At 49.5% G+C, this 19783-nt stretch overlaps 1 protein-coding gene across 2 annotated transcripts in view; it reads left to right on the forward strand.

The window, feature by feature from the left end:
• The first annotated feature begins 6404 nt into the window (after window positions 1-6404).
• The window catches only part of LOC136580793 (ligand of Numb protein X 2-like), a 61249-nt gene continuing 47870 nt past the window's right edge, over window positions 6405-19783 (forward strand). The window contains exon 1 of one of the 2 annotated variants that reach the window (XM_066581648.1): window positions 6405-6478. The gene's annotated coding sequence lies outside the window, so the exon portion shown is untranslated. Of the gene's footprint in view, window positions 6479-19545; window positions 19718-19783 lie in introns of those variants that run through there. The other variant, XM_066581649.1, reaches the window with a different exon arrangement.

The raw sequence follows: 19783 nt of genomic DNA on the forward strand, positions 1-19783 counted from the left end.
TGCACATACAGATGCTTTAGGGATGTGTAGGGTTTGTGCATCAGAACTTGCATTTCCTGCAAGCAATTATATAGAAGGATGAGACGAAACATTAATTTATGATGGACTGAGCTTCCTGTCCTCTCTTTAGCATTGCCCATGCAAGTGGTGTGTGTGTGTGTATTTTGACAGTACTAGTTAATTACAAGTTCCACCCTGTAATTTTCTACAGGACAGTGCTGCTAAAAACAGAGACCAATAATACCATTTCTGAGACGTAGGTTACTGCTGAGCATACAAAAGCAAACTTGGGATTTTTTTCACTATTTCCAAAGTTTGAAGCAACCTGGTCCTTTTTTCATATTATGTTTTATTGACTTTCAGTAAAACTTATGCTATTTTAATGTTATTTCTGGGCATAGTCAAGTGCTTAAACTCAGCTATCTTCAGCAGTCTCATTGAAGTGAATGGAGCAGTGGCGGAGCAGACGTGCTGCCGTTACATTCATAGGCAGTCACACAGAGGGGCATATACTCCTGTTCTGTAGATCAGTGGTAGTCCCAAGGTTGGTCGAATGTCCACCAGAGTTATTCCTGATCCCGAGAGTAGGGAATAACTTCTAATGGTGGCACAACTCCTTTAAACATATGCCAAAGTCTCTAAAGACCTATTTGCACGTAACGATTTTCATTAAAGGGAAAAGCTAATGACATCCATTACTTATTTATCACTGGATAGGTCAATGGGGGGGTTCAACCGTTGGGATCTCTGTGATTGCTAGAACAAGGAACACTATGCCAATCACCATTGCAATTGAGGTGGGGAAGAGTTTGCTTAAAGCACAGTTGAGTAAGAGTGCTGTTCCATACTATGACTTATTTTTTTTGTAAATTCCATAGGGTTGTATGGCTGAGAACGCCATACAAACCTGTTGTCACAGCAGTTGTATTGGGGGAGGAGAGCTTTTATTGATGGCTCTAGTGGTCTCCTGGTTGAATGCAGCATCTGTCAATAGAGCTGTGGAACAGCTCAGTGGAGAGAGTAATGGGCATTCAATGGAGAAGACCACCCTTATGGCACTTTCCAAAGCAGCGTATGTTACATTAAGAGTTCATTTTCTCTGTGCCAGTGAATGGAAGCCCAACAATTCACACTCCATATACATCAGTGCAGATCCGGCCATAAGCAAGCACAACCACCTTTCCATTGAAGCTGAGAATATGCAAAGTGGGATCAGGTAATATTTGCATATAGTTGTACACTGAGACCCCGGAATGAAAGGGCTGTCCGAGTATAAAAAAAAAAAATGGCTGTGCTTGATATAAAATAACAAAAGAAGCAGTACTTACCTCTCTTCTCTTCTTGGTAAACAGTAAAGTGGTTCCAGTGAAGACGCAAAGCGGAACTCGGGTGACCACTGTAGCCAATTGTAGTCCGCAGCATCACAGCCCATTCTTCTAGCATCAGCATTCACATCCTGGGTCTATGGTGCCAGAAATTCGGAGCATGACGCTGCAGCCTCTGATTGGCTGCAGTGGTCGCCTGGCTTCCAGTCTGTGTTGACAGTGGGGTCTTCACTGGAATTTTTTTTTATATACTCGGACCACTCTTTCTAATTTTACTGCTGGGCTACCGGCTTCCTATGTGAACTGACCCATTCCCCTTCACCGTATACCGTAACTATTCAAGTCAGTGAAACCATAATTGGAAGGTAGACATCGCCTCCATAAATAGCAGTTTACAATCTATGAATCACCTCATTATATTTTCCGGTCCTGAATATATACTACTCTATTTACAGGACTGTTTCTAGGAAACTGCTATTATGTAACACCTTTATATCATATAATACAATTGCTGTGGCAGCGCTTACATATTGCCTTTACTATATATTTAATGCTTTCATACCGAGCGGCACGGATCAAACTGTCTATAATGTGGTGGAGATGTCCTCTACACGTGGGAGCACGGCTGGCCTGTATTTACGCTACACAATGCCTTAATGATTAATAAGTATGTACACGATTAGGCATCTAGTTTAGAGTCTAAATGGGTTTAGGAGTCTGGGATCTTAATTAAAGTGCTTGTGTCAATTCATAAAATTATCTCCTATCCACAATATAAGGGCTCGGTCAGACGAACGTTTTGTTTGCGCACCTATGTGCGCAAAACAAAGTGCGTCTATTAGAACCATTGGTTTCCTATGAAGTGTTCACGTGTTTTTTACCGGCGCAAAATACTCGCACCTGCAAAAGATATGACATGCGTGCAGCGGCAAGGTCCGTGCTGCGTGTAATATCGTGTGCTGTTACAGGAAGTCCCCTTGTCACTGAACACTGTGACAGTGCTGTTACAGTGTTCAGTGATGATGGGGACGAAAGAATCCCCTGCCACTGAGGACCGCGATGTTCTCCCATTGCTTTCAATGGGGCCAGCGCTGCTGCCGCCGCATTGGCAGTACTGGGATGCAGGCAGCCCCCGCAGTGATTTTTGGAGAAGGGCTTGAAATATAAGCCCTTCCATGAAAATCAGCCCTAGCTGAATGAAAAAAAATTTAAAAAATGAATACATCACCTAGTGGCACTGTCGGGGTTTTGGCGGTTCTTCTCTCCGGCTCCCCGGCAGTGTTCTTCAGCGTTTTCTTCTGGCCGGGGATTTAAAAATCCCTGCCTCCTGGAAGCACTGCCTCTGATTGGCTGAGTGCTGTGACCAATCAGAGGCAGCGCTTAGCTGTCATTCAATGAAAGGGATTCTTTCGTAACCGCTGCAGTCCCCTCATCACTGAACACTGTGACAGTGCTGTCACAGTGTTCAGTGAGAAGGGGAGCTTCGTGGAGCAGCTGCGCTTCTACAAGCACAGCTGCTCCAGTAGCACACGGCCTCGGTCACGTGCATTTTGCACATCCGTGCAGCTTTTTTTTTTTTTCGTGCATATAGGTGCACAAAAAAAAAAAAAGAAAACCGCTTGTCTGACCGAGCACTAAGGTATAATTTTATGATCGGTGGGTTCCGACCGCTGGGACCTCCTCTGATCCCGAGAATGGAGTGGAGGTCGTTCATGTGTGCCGCCACTCTATTCATTTCAATGGGAGTGTCCAAAATGAGTGCGTAGCAATCTCTGCTGCTGCTAATGAATGAAGCGGTGGTCTGTATGCAGAACTGTTTTATTCAGGACCCTTAGTGGTCAGATCCCCATCGATCATAAAGTTTTCCCCAATCATGTGGACAGGGCACAATGTTATAACCCCTTTAATTTTGTTTAAAAGACAGATAGCATAAGGACTAGAGATGAGCGAGCACGCTCGGTTAAGGCAGTTACTCGAGTAACTGCTTACTGGTCCGTGCAGATGGGTTGCCTCTTATTTTCCTATCCCCATTAATTTGAATGGGCCAGTCTCGTCCCTAAAATGGATCAGTATAGTGTATGCGATGTCCGTGTCTGCGTGACAAAACTCATTAGTGTGCGTTGCCACATAGCTTCATATGGGTCCATGTCTAGTCCCTTTTTCGAGCGTACTACATCCAGATGGAAAAAAAAAAAAACACTAGCGTCCCGGAGCTCTAAATTGGAATAAAATTGACAGCACTACAGACGCCATCTGTGTCAATCCACTAAAAATATATATAAAGGATACGGAAAGAAGCTAATTGGGCTCATTTCAGGTTTTTTTGTGGTCATAAAAAACATGTGGAATACAAAGTAAAAAAACGGAATGAATACGCAAGGCAGACGGATAGAAAACCATCTGTTTTTGACAGATGTAACAGAGTTTTTGACATAAGTGAGCCCCCCGCCTCAGGCTGCTGTCAGATCAGCGTATTTTTACTCCGTCTGTGTCTTACGGAGCCAATGTAAATCAATGTATCCATTGACATTGCTATATTTTTCTCGGCATGTGCTACTTTTGCCTGTTTTTGCCTCTGTATTTGCTGTCATTGCTATTATCGTCTACTGGGCAGATACAGCTCAGCATGTGTCCAGCAGAAAATAAAACCGTATGGCAGCAAATAAGCAGGTAAATACAGATCACCCAATGATGAAATACTGATGACAGCTGAGAACCCCTCCCTATATTATAAATACAGGTTATTGCAAATGATCTGCCCGATTTGAAACACTTATAACTCACGTTTAATGACACTCGGATACATAAATGTGATATTAATGGAAACAGAAACTCAAAGATTGGTTACACAACAGCAAAAATGTTTTCAGGTGATCAGTGTGACCCCCTTTGTCACTGGACCCCCTGGGAGCCTGTATTCGAGTTCCTGCCATACACGTTACAGGAGTATCACAACTGACTGATGCAATGGCTTTTGGGATGCGTCCCCCCACAGCAGCCCCAGCAGTACTAGTGACCCCCACAGCGGCCCCAGCAGTACTAGTGATCCCCACAGTGGGCCCAGCAGGACTAGTGACCCCCACAGTGGGCCCAGCAGGACTAGTGACCCCCACAGTGGGCCCAGCAGGACTAGTGACCCCCACAGTGGGCCCAGCAGTACTAGTGACCCCCACAGCGGCCCCAGCAGTACTAGTGACCCCCACAGTGGCCCCAGCAGTACTAGTGACCCCCACAGCGGCCCCAGCAGGACTAGTGACCCCCACAGTGGGCCCAGCAGTACTAGTGACCCCCACAGCGGCCCCAGTGACCCCCACAGCAGCCCTAGTAGTACTAGTGACCCCCACAGTGGCCCCAGCAGTAAACGCTGCGGAATATGTTGACGCTATATAAAGATTATTAGTGACCTCCACAGTAGCCCGCGTAGTAAGTGTCCCCCACGGCGGCCCCAGCAGGAATAGTGACCCCCCACGGCGGCCCCAGCAGGAATAGTGACCCCCCACGGCGGCCCCAGCAGGAATAGTGTCCCCCCACGGCGGCCCCAGCAGGAATAGTGTCCCCCACGGCGGCCCCAGCAGGAATAGTAACCCCCCACGGCGGCCCCAGCAGGAATAGTGACCCCCCATGGCGGCCCCAGCAGGAATAGTGTCCCCCACGGCGGCCCCAGCAGGAATAGTGACTCCCACGGCGGCCCCAGCAGGAATAGTGACCCCCACGGCGGCCCCAGCAGTAACGATGACCCCCACGGCGGCCCCAGCAGTGACAGTGACCCCCACGGCGGCCCCAGCAGTGACAGTGACCCCCACGGCGGCCCCAGCAGTGACGGTGACCCCCACGGCAGTCCCACTATTAATAGTGACCCCCACAGTGGCCCCAGTAGAAATGCTATTACCACTTGGGCTGATATAGGGGACACTATTACTAATAGTATACCCTATATCAGCCACAGTTGTAATAGCACCCCTGAGACCTATATACTTACCCCCCTCCTCCTCGTTGAACTGCCACTGGTCCTCTGCTTACCTCAGCAGCTTGAGTGCTGCCTTCTGCTTGGATGCAATATGTGATACAGGCAGGCATGGAGGCTCTAGTACCCTGTTGTACCGCCTCTAGCTTGGATACAAGATGTGATACGGGGGGCATGGAGGCTCTAGTACCCTGTTGTACCACCTCTAGCTTGAATACCAGATGTGATACGGGTGGGCATGGAGGCTCTAGTACCCTGTTGTACCGCCTCTAGCTTGAATACCAGAGGTGATACAGGCGGGCATGGGGGCTCTAGTACCCTGTTGTACCGCCTCTAGCTTGGATACAAGATGTGATACGGGCAGGCATGGAGGTTCTAGTACTCTGTTGTACCGCCTCTAGCTTGAATACCAGATGTGATGCAGGTGGGCACGGAGGTTCTAGTACCCTGTTGTCCCACCTCTAGCTTGGATACAAGATGTGATACGGGCGGGCATGGAGGTTCTAGTACCCTGTTGTACCGCCTCTAGCTTGAATACCAGAGGTGATACGGGCGGGCATGGAGGTTCTAGTACCCTGTTGTACCACCTCTAGCTTGAATACCAGAGGTGATACGGGGGGCATGGAGGTTCTAGTGCTCTGTTGTACCGCCTCTAGCTTGAATACCAGATGTGATGCGGGTGGGCACGGAGGCATACTAATTCTGCATGGTACAGAAGTAGAAGACGAGGTCAGGAGACACAAGTAGCCACTGAGAACCTTTTTATAGGCCACTTTAAGGGCCTCAGGTGGCAAACCATTCAATCACACCACAAAACTGAGCGAACAACTCCTTCTAGGGGGCTGGAATATTTTTGACAATGAGTATATATATATATATACATACACACACACATACTATATACACACACACATCGGGTCATGTATGAGAAGCCGTGTAGACCAGCTCTGCAGCCGCTGCCCGCCATGTGCTGGTGCTGTGCGGTACAGCAGAGCTGAGGTCATTGGACTGTATGGCCGCCTGCTGTTACAGGTGAGGAGGCGGCCGCCATGCAGTGTGTGACCGCCGGTGCTGCAGGCCTGTGGCGGGTGAGGTACAGCTCGGTCCCGCCCTCCCCTGTAGTGAGTCACTTCCCCTCCGCCCAGGTGAGGCTCTCCTCCCAGGTTCCCCGGCGGCAGCTGTCCCTCAGGTGAGTCCGTGTGTTATACGGGTTATTCGGGGGGCGGTGAGGTGGGAGACCCCTGACTGCGGCCGGTGCACACATCATATCCCGCGGCAGCAGCCTCACTAGTTTACCGCAGGTTGTATGTGCGGCCATGCTGCGACCTGTAGTTCTCTAGCCGGCTGACACACGGGCTGTACCGGGACGGCAGACATTGTGTATTGCTGGGACTTGTCCTGGGGGTCTGCTGTGTACAGGCGACATCATGAGGTGCTGCGGAGTGACAGGACGGAAAGCCCCCAGCAGCTCCTCCTCACCTGGCGGGACGTCACAGCTGGCCACCCGGCAGCCCCCCCCCCCCCCCCTTCTACCTGTGGTGTACTGCGCTACAACTCTATGTATCCACCTGTACCTGCAGTGTACTGAGCGACTCTGTATGTACCCCCCTGTACCTGTGGTGTACTGCGCTACAACTCTATGTATCCACCTGTACCTGCAGTGTACTGAGCGACTCTGTATGTACCCCCCTGTACCTGTGGTGTACTGCGTGACTCTATGTATCCCCTGTACCTGTGGTGGGCTGCGCTACTCTGTATGTACCCCCCTGCACCTGTGGTGTACTGCGCTACAACTCTATATATCCACCTGTACCTGCGGTGTACTGCGCGACTCTCTGTGTACCCCCCTGTACCTGTGGTGGGCTGCGCTACTCTGTATGTACCCCCCCTGCACCTGTGGTGTACTGCGCTTCGCTGTATGTACCCCCCCCCTGCACCTGTGGTGTACTGCGCTTCGCTGTATGTACCCCCCCCTGCACCTGTGGTGTACTGCGCTTCGCTGTATGTACCCCCCCCCCCCTGCACCTGTGGTGTACTGCGTTTCGCTGTATGTACCCCCCCCTGCACCTGTGGTGTACTGCGCTTCGCTGTATGTACCCCCCCCCTGCACCTGTGGTGTACTGCGCTTCGCTGTATGTACCCCCCCCCCTGCACCTGTGGTGTACTGCGCTTCGCTGTATGTACCCCCCCCTGCACCTGTGGTGTACTGCGCTTCGCTGTATGTACCCCCCCCTGCACCTGTGGTGTACTGCGCTTCGCTGTATGTACCCCCCCCTGCACCTGTGGTGTACTGCGCTTCGCTGTATGTACCCCCCCCCCCCCCTGCACCTGTGGTGTACTGCGTTTCGCTGTATGTACCCCCCCCTGCACCTGTGGTGTACTGCGCTTCGCTGTATGTACCCCCCCCTGCACCTGTGGTGTACTGCGCTTCGCTGTATGTATCCCCCCCTGCACCTGTGGTGTACTGCGCTTCGCTGTATGTACCCCCCCCTGCACCTGTGGTGTACTGCGCTTCGCTGTATGTACCCCCCCCTGCACCTGTGGTGTACTGCGCTTCGCTGTATGTATCCCCCCCTGCACCTGTGGTGTACTGCGCTTCGCTGTATGTATCCCCCCCTGCACCTGTGGTGTACTGCGCTTCGCTGTATGTACCCCCCCCCCCCCTGCACCTGTGGTGTACTGCGCTTCGCTGTATGTATCCCCCCCTGCACCTGTGGTGTACTGCGCTTCGCTGTATGTACCCCCCCCCCCCCTGCACCTGTGGTGTACTGCGCTTCGCTGTATGTACCCCCCCCCCCTGCACCTGTGGTGTACTGCGCTTCGCTGTATGTACCCCCCCCTGCACCTGTGGTGTACTGCGCTTCGCTGTATGTACCCCCCCCTGCACCTGTGGTATACTGCGCTTCGCTGTATGTACCCCCCCCCTGCACCTGTGGTATACTGCGCTACTCTGTATGTACCCCCCCTGCACCTGTGGTGTACTGCGCTACTCTGTATGTACCCTCCTGGACCCAGGGTGGGCTGCGCCGCTTCTCTGTATGTACCCCCCCCTCCCTGGACCCGGGGTGGGCTGCGCCGCGCCTCTGTATGTACACACACCCCCCCCCCCTTGGACCCGGGGTGGGCTGCGCCGCACCTCTGTATGTACACCCCCCCCCCCCCCCCCCTTGGACCCGGGGTGGGCTGCGCCGCTTCTCTGTATGTACCCCCCCCTTGGACCCGGGGTGGGCTGCGCCGCTTCTCTGTATGTACCCCCCCCCCCCCTTGGACCCGGGGTGGGCTGCACCGCTCCTCTGTATGTACCCCCCCCCCCCCCTAGACCCGGGGTGGGCTGCGCCGCGCCTCTGTACGTACACCCACCCCCCCCCCTCCCTGGACCCGGGGTGGGCTGCTCTGCGCCTCTGTATGTACCCCCCCCCCCCCCCCTGGACCCGGGGTGGGCTGCGCCGCTCCTCTATGTATCGCTCTTATACATAATTGCATTGTTTACAACACCGGACGACTTCTGTGTCTTTATTGCGGAGTCTGTAAACGTGACGACAGATTCCTACAATTACTGTTTACGACGATTCTGGGTGATTATTACGCGGGACTAAAAGGATCTCTTCAGACTCCTAAAAACGTGCACCATTTAAGGCTTGATTTACACGGACGGATTTGCGCACGTAATACGCAGAGAATAGATCCCATTGAATATCGGTGGGGTCGTTCACATGCGGGGATTTCTCCTGCGCCTTTTGGTCACGCACAAGAAACCCAAAATGCAGCTTGTTGTATTGCCCCCTGGTGACATTTGGGAAGTGCGCTGATGTGTGTGCGATACGCTAAGAGATCAAGCAATTAACCCTTTCCATCGGTGCTGTTTGCCACATACAACAAACATGTCCTGCAGGCGCAAAAAGTACAGCAAAATACGCCGATGACAACGTAAAAGCATTGTTCATTCCACAAACCCGCTGCGCTCATGCGCACACAAATACGCGACTGCGAATCTGGCCTATGGTAAACAGTCATGTGACTTTTTTTTTTTTTTTTTCCACGCTCTGGGTATGTGAACCTGGCCTAAATACTACTTTGGAGGTCCTTGCCCTAAGCTTACATCCCAGCTCCTTGAAATTGTTTTTAAGGATCTTCCACCTGCCTCTGACTTTCTCATTGGTGCTAATGTGCACCATGACCGCTGGATCCTCACCAGCCCCTCCCAGTAATCTGTCAACCCGATCCATGATGTGTCAAACTCGAGCACCAGGAAGACAACACCCCATTGGACGATCTCCTGTCTGTCCCCCCAATAATTGAGTCTCCCACCACCAGGACCTGTCTAGCCTGCCCTGCGCTCTAATTCCCCTTCTTACTGGAGCAGTCATCCCCCTCGCTGTCAGAGGGCATGTCGTGCTGCAGCAGTGCTGACCCTGTAATGGCATTGGTTTTGCTCCTTCAGTGTCTTGATAGAATGGCTTGCCGGTGGTCGAACCCCTACTGCTTGTCAAGTGACGGCATATTGTAGCAATATTTCTGAGAATTGGTAAACAAGCATGGGATAAGAAACACTGTAACAAATATTGACTATAGTGTTTACTAAACGTTATTCTAGAGGAGCGACAGCCCTACCCGTGAGTTATACTCCCAACACAATGTGGTTATACCAGACTTGGGGCATTTCTATAAACTATAGTCTTGTAGCGGCGTTCTTACCTTGAGGGTTTATTGCAATGTGGGAGGTTTGTTGCAGAAATTTCTGCATCTCTCCTGCTTATCTGAATGGCGTCTGCACATTCTGCAAAAGTCGTATGCAGTAGACTTCATCACCAAATCTGCGATGTGTGAATATACACCTCTGACTGGTTCACTTATCAGTTTTCTCCAAACAAGGGGAGAAAGAATAATATGGTCCAAATGACGTTAGTGCGTTATTAGGCAGACAATTAGGCCCGCACATTGTTAAGGTCCATTTAGACACGATTATCGCTCAAAATCCATCTTTTGAGCGATAATCGTTGTGTGTAACTGCACTGCCATCGTGCAGTTTGCGTTCTCCTGTCGCTCATCATTGTCTTTCAGCGTGCTGAAAGACAACGATCAGCCTTATCAGGGATTCACAGCGGGATACAGCTGATACTATTGTTTCAGCTGTATCCCGCTCCCTGATGACAGGCTGGGTATGAAGTCCAGCCGCGTTCTCCATACCCGGCACGGAGTGCTCGGCTGTATAACAGCCAGGCGCTTCGTGCAGAAAACATCTGGATGCAAAAGGCAAGCGGGAACACCCTGCTTCTCTTCTGCATTCTCTGCTCCGAGCGCTCGGCTGTATAACAGCCAGGCGCTTGGAGCGGGGAACAGCTGGATGCAGAAGACAAGCGGGGGGGCACCCTCCTTGTCTTCTGCATCCTCCGCTGGCAGCGCAAGGTGATCGCTCTTCTTGCGCTGTAAATCACACAACAATTACTGCTCAAAAGTAGCTTGAGCGACATCTTTTGAGGGATAATCGTGGTGTCTAAATGGGCCTTTAGAGTTGTGGATGCTTGCTTGGGGGCCTCATCTAGATGACTCCAGCTTTGAATAACTTACATTAATGGGTGGAAGCTAAACCAAAGTGTCCAAAACCTTTGAGCAGGATTAGATCTGTACAGTGGAGTAATGTTCGGTATTATAGGAAATTAAAGTGACCCTCTGGTTTCAGGACAAAGTTGTGTCCTGAGACAGGAGGCGAAGAAGGTATATTACCCGCAGTGGTCCTTCTCTCCCATCCCTCCCGTTGTACCGGTTACAGGTCCCATATTTCAGCTGTCCAAGATGGCTGCACCAATTTTCTAATAACCTAATGTACACTGTGCATTTCTCTCTGGTCAATTCTGATCGCATGCGCAGCCCTGGCCGGAGAGGAGAGATAATGCATTGGTAGTCTCTCCACAGTGCATTGGTAGTGTTATTTAAAAGTAGTCAGGGCAGTGCATCCATCCATGGTTGAAATACCGATGCTCTATAACAGTGTTCCCCACCTCCAGTCCTCAGGGACCGCCAACAGGTCATGTTTTCAGGATTTCCTCAGTGTTGCACAGGTGATGTAATTATTGTCAGTGCCTCAGACATTGTAACAGGTGTTCATTCTATAGGAGATCCTGAAAACATGACCTGTTGGCGGTCCCTGAGGACCCCTGCTCTATGAGAATGTGTGGAGGGGGGCTCACCTGGTGTAGACGGCTAAACCGGTGGAGGTCAGCTGTCACGCCTCCGATCCTGGTTCACCAAAGGAAGTAAGAGGTGGCCGTTCCGTGGAAGTCATTCACTGTGGAGATTTAAGTAGTCTGTCATCTTGGACGGTCAAAAACAGGACTCTAAGCTGACGAAGGGGGAGGAACAGCTAAGAACACCTGCAGGCAATATACCCCCGGCCCTCCAATTCCATGACCGAATTTTGCCCCGAATCCAGGGGTCACGTTAATATTCCATGTTGGCTCCGGTTACGGCTGAGTCATAGTTAGTGTTGCATAACCCACTTATACATGTAAATCTCACTGTAGTAATAGATGCTTATCTTCTAATTAAAAAGGCTTATTAAAATATTATTTTGTATTCATGTAAGCACGGTTATCTAAATATGCTTGAAAACCCCGTGCCGGCTGTGTGCTCAGAGGCAGTCGGGCATCAACATTATATTCTCCAGCTTTCACGTTGTTTGATGCAAGATCTCCCCCAATATCCTAGCTGGCAGCTTGACACTGCGGTCCAACTGCAGGTAGAAGGTTGTAGGTTAGCTAAACTTCTGCTCTTTCTGAACGCAGAGGTGCAGCAGGCGATCCGATCAGTGACTGACAGCTAGTTTTCTCTGCACAGTTATAGGCCGGGCTCACACGGGCGGATCCCAATTGATCAGCGTCCGTGTGGAGGATCCACAGCCAAAGGCATGCACTTTCGCTTTTTCACTCCTACTCACGGATACGAATTGCGTATTCTGCGAGCGGAGAAAAAATCACAGCATACTCTGTGTCTGTATGGACAGCCTCCACTGAAGTCCTTCTGCTCACCTGTATAATCTGTATTGTGGATGAACCCGGCTGCTTGCCGTCAGTCGGGCGCAGTATAGTTTGTTTTTTTGTTGTTGTTGTTTGAATGCTTGTATTTCCTGTGTCGTCACTAAGCAATGACACGGGGACGCACTGCCCCTACCCAATTTAATTGTTTGAGTTGCGGGTCAAATGATCTTCAATGGAGGCCGTCCGCCCCAGAATAGAGCATGCTGCAATTTCTTTTCCCCTTCTGCTCTGAGAATATGCAATTTGTATCCACGAGTGTGAACGAAAAAGCAAAAAGTCCATGCGTTTTGCTTCTGATCCTCTGCGTCGGTCAATTGTGGATTCTGCAATTGGCATCCGCTCGCATGAGCCTGGCCGAAGTCAATGGAGGCCATCCAACCCACAGCCCATACGCAGTTAAATTGCATATGGGCTTCGGGTACCCCCGTCATCGCTTAGCACAGTGTGGGAAATTTAAGAAAAAAGAAAAACTGTACTGTGCATGACTGATGGTCGTCGGCAATATAGAGAAACAGCAGCTCCAGCAGCGCTCCTCAAACAGCCAATGGGGGAGGTAGAAATGCCAAGGAAAAGGATCAGGACTCACGATCCAAATATCAGACCCAATTAAATAAAGTCCAAGGCGGCAGCAGTTGGTGCAGTTAAAATCCCTCGGTGTCAGACGTGTCCTTCATTGCACCCCACAACCTGCAGTAACGTTCCCAGCTAAATGTTGCAGGGTCTTTGTCTGAGCAAGTTTCAAAAGTTTTTGAGAGGCCGGCTACTCCCTCTAACGTGCGGCTGCTGTAAAGTTATGCAGCTTTCTCATTTGTACTTTGTTCTTCCCCATTTTCAGCTTCTGTTTGTTGTCAGTGCGGGGGGGGGGGAACCGAGGCAAGAAGTCCTTCTTGTTCATGTTCATCTGGCATAGGAGCTTTTCCGTTAGGGCTCTGTTCACACCTAGTTTTTTGCTGCTGACAGGAGTATTCCCAGATGTATGTACATCTCTGGTGGAAGCAACAACGCCTAATCGGAGAAATTCTCACTTGGAAAACAGCTTTATGAGTATTTCTATGCATGAGACTCAACATAGCAGTGATGTAATACTGCCATAGTGGCCACAGTGACTGCTGCGGGGCCCACGGCTCAGGGCTGAAAATGCAGTTACTAAGTGGGGGGAAGGCTACAAAATAACTCAAAGAACAATATACTCGCCTGTTTTGCTCCTTCTGTGCTAGATGGCATGTTACTGCTATGGCCTATCCTTTGTTTCAGCGTCTGAGGCCAGGGATTGGCTGCAATGGTCACGGGTCTTGGCATGTGACCGCTAGCTAGAAGGGGGAAGGATTGGTGTTGCGGGAAAGTGAAGGAGGCGAGGGTTTTTATATATCAGAAAAAGTGGCATTACTGCTGTGTGGGGGCAGAAAAGGTGGCATTACTGCTGTGTGGGGGCAGAAAAGGTGGCATTACTGCTGTGTGGGGGCAGAAAAGGTGGCATTACTACTGTTTACCTTCCTTTTTTTTCTCTCTCTCTCTACTGTGTGCATTTGTATAGGCAAAGAGCAACAGACTGAGGTCGGCTTCAGTTTTCAGCTGCGGAATCCGCGATCGTCACCCATGCGGACAATACGCGTTAATCCGTGCTTATCTAAAAGATAGGAGTTTTGCATGCCCGCTCAGATGAGTTGACAGTAATTGTGATTTTTTTTTTGCGAGCAGATTTAGAATCGCAGCAGGTTTTATTTTTGCGCGGAATCCGCATGGACAGCCTCCATTCAATGGAAGCCGCCCAACCCGCAACCCATCCGCAATTGATATTGCAGATAGGTTGTGGGTACCCGTGTCACTGCCCTAGCTATGGTGCGTGAAAAAAATATATTAAAAAAAATCTGTACTGCGCATGACCGACAGCGAGTGTCCGTGGTCATCCGCATTATGGAAACTAAAGTTATACAAGGTCGCTGGACGGTGTCGGAGCTAATTCTGCTACGGGTACCTGCGTGCAGAATCCGACTTGTTCATGAGCAGCCGGCCTTAGTAGCCCAGTGTATATTAAGAGCGCGCTCCTGGCATACGCCCGTGCATAGGGGCCTATGGATACATTTGCCAAACGAACAAATGAAAGCCTGAGCAGACTATTATATATGTGAGATCTCATGCTTGTTCCATAGTGCATGGCAGAGTATTTTTGACCAGCGATGCGCTCCATATTCTGAGAGGTTTTTTGAGAGGTAATTGTCTTTTAAAATCTAGAAAAAGAAAGTCTTGCTTCTCCTCTAGGAGTTCTTGTACGGCAGTCGGCCTTGTGCAGCGCTAGTATCTGTGGTCACCTGGCTAGTGGGCAGGAGCGGCCTCCTTACGTAGCGCACACACAGCAGCACAGTGAATGGGCACCTTTGTGCTGCGCACACTGAGGACTTTATCCTCCCTTCTGGGTTACGTTACTCCTCAGATGGTCGGCTTTGAACTGCTCGGAGTTAGTTTCCTGCGGCTGGAATGCTTGCTGCAGATTTGTTGGTGTCAGCATTCTTAATACAAGGAAGCCTTTTATAAGTAGAACGGACAAGCAAGTACTTTACCTTTCCTTCAACGACTAATTTTATTAGTAGATGTTGCCTTCCTGTCTTGTTCATGGAAGTTTGTAGCATTACTTACTTTTCCTTAAAGATGTTCTCATTTTCCATCCTTGGACTGTATTTCCACTTTGATATTCTCCTGCAAGACATTTTCAGATAGATAACATGTAACTCTTCTGTGTGTTGCTTTTCTGATCCTTCAGTTAAGCCATTATCCTGTAACATTCTAATAGAGGACATTGATGAAGACGAGGCCTCATGTCCATGGGCGGATCAGATTCTGCATGCGGGAGTCCACAACAGAATTCGATCGTGCCCGTGGCCGAGGACACTGCAGGCCTTCATTTTCTTCACTGCGGCGTGCATGCACAGTGGAGTTCCGCACTGACATGAAGCATGCTGTGAATTTTTTTCGGGACCAAAAGGTCCGCAAATCAAGTCTGCATGCTTTATTTATGTTTCCCTATGGGCGGCTTGATTTGCAGATGCCTTAGGCCTCATGTCCACGGGATAATTTTTATTTTAAATCCGCGTTTTTCCTGCACGCGGATCTGCGCCCCATAGGGATGCATTGGACACCCGCAGGTAGTTAAAAAACATGCGGATGTCATTTTTCCCGTCAGGCGCGGATCCGCGTGCGGGAAAAAATGGACATGCTCCATTTTTGTGCGGGTCTCTATTGAAGCTTATGGAAGCCGTCCAGATCCACGGGAGACCCGTACCAGAATTAAACTCACCTGCTCCGAACGATGCAGATCTTCCTTCCTTTGCGGCTGGATCTTTTTTCTTCGGCCCGGCGCATGCGCACGGCACGCTACCAGCGTGCTGAGCACATCTGCCGGGCCAAAGAAGGAAGATCTGTCCGCGAAGGAAGGAAGATCTGCATCGTCCGGAGCAGGTGAGTTTATTCTGATTTTTAGTCCTCATGTCCGCAGGGCAGGAGGGACCCGCTACGGATTCTACATGAAGAATCCGCGGCGAGCCCGATTTTCCCCGTGGACATGAGGCCTTAGGCCGGTCTCATGCAACCAGATAGGAAGCGTTAAATCTGCTGTAATACGTGGATCAATCAAATGCATTGGATTACACAGTTACGCTCACATTAGCAGGTCGGATTTGCGTAATCCGCTCGTGAAAAATAGAACGCAGCCCATTGTTCCCTGTGGTCATGGGTATATCTGCAGCTCATGGGCAATTATATTGCGTATGGGCTGCGGGTATCCACGTCATCGCTAAGCGACAGTGCCAGAAATATGAACAAAACAAAAAAAGTGGTACCTTGTTTTTATGTTGACGTTCCTATCCCATTCCCCATCCCCCTCCCCTTCATGTCATGAGTAAGAATGAACCATTTGAAACGTGCAGGAAAGTTTCCCCAACGGTAGGTCTGCTGTCATATACATTAGTTTTATGACCAATACAAGTAAAGTTTTGGATTTTATCCCCCTGGGCTGCAGTTTCCTCTTCTCATTGTAAATGCTACCGTTGGAGCCGGTGCCTGCCCAAACTTGGAAACAATGTGGTATCGGATTACATTGATGTTTAAACATGTGGGCTGCGTGAGCATTTCTGTAAGCTATTGTAGCCTATTACAAGCAATCATGTCATTGGGTGCATTGCTGCGGTGTTGTCTTTTTGTCAGTGTAGCCACCATCATTGGGCCTTGAAAGTTGAAGATGGCAGACCTGGGAGGTCCTGGCTGCCATGACAGCCCATTGCACATAGCAATCATGCTGTGGGGTGCTAATAGGGGTGGCAGTCCCTCTATCGAATCCTTTGTCATGATCATTGCTGACTGGGACATCTAAGGTGTTAATTGGCTGGCATCGGTGTGGTCTCTGATCCCAGCTGTTGCAACGGAGTTCCAGCTGCTTGTAACAACTGGCACCTACTGCTCCATCAATATACAGCGGTTCACGGGAAATTCCAACTTGCAATGGTATACATTTACGCGGCAGATTGGGAATAGGAAAGGGTTAAAGTATAGCTTCTATAGTAAAATGACACATGTTGGAAAGCGCAGTCAGAAGCGGTGTTGGTGGAGACATACAGCTGTGTAAGTCAGGGCTATATGTACAGTTGTATACTGGAGAGTTTACATGGAAATCTGGGGGAATACCATGTCTTCTGAGCAGAGCTTTATTGGGATTGCAAAGGATACTTTGTTGTTTATTGGAAACTTGTAGCCAAATCGTTAAATATTGTAGCAGCTTTACAAAACAACAAGGGAAAAGAGAAGTGGCTTAGAAGAGCGCAGTGAATGCCCCGACTCGCCGACCTCCTCACCGCGGGTCTCCCTTCCCTCCTGCAGACACCAGGTGATACACTCAAGGGAAAACACTATTGTCTGGATTCAGGTGTCAGACACCGCTTGCCTCGGGCACAGATTGCTCATCCCCAGTACCACCGCCACGCTCAGCACTTCCTCTTCACGGGTTTAGATTGTCGTATATAGTTGTGTCAATCATTTTATTTTGGTGGCTTTTTTTTTTTTTCTAAACTGGAACTTAAGTGCTGATTCACTTTTTTTTTTTTTTTCTTTTTAACCGGCTTCACATATGCCTAAAATACTGCAGAATTTACAGTATTGGGTGGGCTCACACAAGTGTAACCTAATAGAGTATTACACGCGCATAATACTTGGTGAATGGGGTCAATGAGAGTACACGGATTATTAGTGATCCTTTCACATATATACATTGCGTATGTTCTATTTTACCACGTTTTTTGCGCGGTACAGCCCTATTCTCAATGGGTGTGTAATAAGCGCTGTACATACGCAATTACATTGTGCATGTGAGGCGTTTATACGCATTGTCGCTAAGCGACAGAGTGGGAAGTTTAAAGAGGGAAAAAAAAACAGCGTGCGTGAGATACGCTGCCATATGCGGCGATAGGCCAGCGCTCACAGTGGTAAATGCTGCGTGTGAGCCCGGCCGAAGCCATGTGGAGGAGGTATCTAAAATCTCCTGCACATGGAGTGAATGTAGAGGTCACAAAAATGGTGCGTGATGGTACTCAACAGTCAATAGGATCATGTGGAAGTGGCAGAAGAAACTAAGAATTTATGAACAATGCTGCAGATTGTAAATCCGTAGCCTGCCTATCTATGCTGCAGATTACAACCCTTGAAATACAGGGGCTAGAATCTACCGCAGATCCGCTCCAAAAACCAAATTTTGTCATTGCAACTTTACGGTGTACTTGCTGAAGAAGGCTGCGGTGAATACAGCCTGTGTGAAGCCGCCCTAAAGGGTCATTTCATTCTCATTATTCTTATCACAGCCTTTTTACAATGTTATAAAATAAGAAAAGGAGTAAGGCCTCATGTCCACAGGGAAATTTGGGCCCGCATGGAATCCCCATGAAGAATCCTGTAGCAGGTCCCTCTTTTCATGCTGACATGAGGCCAGAAAATCGATTTTACTTGCCTCTTCAGATGCTGCGGGTCTCCCCTCCATCGTGGCCGGATCTTCTTTCTTTGGCCCGGCGGATGTGCTTGGCACGCCGGCAGCATGCTGCGTGCATACACCGCGCACAGTTATTTTTTAAATTCCTGCTTTCCCGCAGACCGCGACACGGGTGCAGTGACAGCTGCATCTCTGCTGCGGGATCAGACTGCTTCCATAGGCTTCAATGGAAGCTGCGGGAGTTGTCCGTGCGGGAAAACATGAGGTCACTGCTGCAGCCAGCATCGACACGCCATCCGCGGAGTAGGTAAACGGAGACCAGCGGAAGGCCTGAGAAGAGTCCGCACGGGAAGAGCATGGGGCTGTAAAGGAAAACCGCACGAAATGGAGCATGCTGCGGGTGCTTTCCCGCACGTACGATCTGTAGGTATTTAACTACCTGCGGGTGTCCAATGATTCCCTATGCGGATCACGCATGTGTTAGACACGCGGTTTTGGTAATTCTATTTTGCCCGTGGACATTGGGGCCTAATACTTTCCTTTACAGCCCCATGCTCTTCTCATGCGGATTCTTCTCAGCCCTTCCGCTGGTCTCTGTTCACCTGCCCGCTCCGCGGATGGCGTGTCGATGCTGGCTGCAGCAGTGATCTCTTGTCGACTTGACATGTTGTTGCTGAAACCCAGTAAACAGAAACTGGTGGAGAACCAGGGGTGTGAAGAGCAGGGGATCGGTAAGGAAAGCATGACTCTTTTTTTGTTACTTTATAGCATGTGAGCAATTTTGTAACAAAAAACGAAACATTTTATACAACAGTATTTTGCACTACACGGTGATGAGTAAGGACAGTCTCTTTAAGATCAGTTCATAGGTGGGCATCTCATACAGCAGTAAGGGATTTCTATACGTTTTCAGGTGGACTCTACAGGTGTCATTGTACTATAGTAATCCTTCCTTGCGATTGGGTCAGTTTTGTATGTGTTTTTATGTTGTACAACAAAGCTACATTTGTTATCAATCAGGTATTCTCCACGATTACCAAGTTCTGTTCTGAATGTGCTGAACTCTGGTTCTTCCACCTACATGTATATTCATAGAGAACACCTGAATGTATCAGTTCTTAGAATCTTAAGCTGCCAGCTACTTTTCAAGAAAGTGAATGGTTCTGTCTCTCTGGTTCCTTACTACTCCTCCTACACAACTCCTCCCTGCTCATTAATAAGATGAAATTCCTGGCATGTCACAGAAGACTGGAGGGTTTTGGCAGGCGGGAGTTTTCTCAGCTGCTTGCTCACCTACTTGCAGGCCAAAGTATTAAACCACTGCAAAAGGGGGGAAATCACCAGTGCCGAAAACCGATGTGGGATAGACAGTAGTGCTTCTGGCAGAAGCGATGGGCTGAGGAGGGAGACGAGGACTGTGGAGCCTGCGGTATGTACTTCTGGCTTTTTGTTAGATTACAGTGTATCCCGGAGAGTAAAGACAAAGCTGAGTATA

The sequence above is a fragment of the Eleutherodactylus coqui genome, chromosome 10 (assembly GCF_035609145.1).
Source record: "Eleutherodactylus coqui strain aEleCoq1 chromosome 10, aEleCoq1.hap1, whole genome shotgun sequence".
Lineage (NCBI taxonomy): Eukaryota > Metazoa > Chordata > Amphibia > Anura > Eleutherodactylidae > Eleutherodactylus > Eleutherodactylus coqui.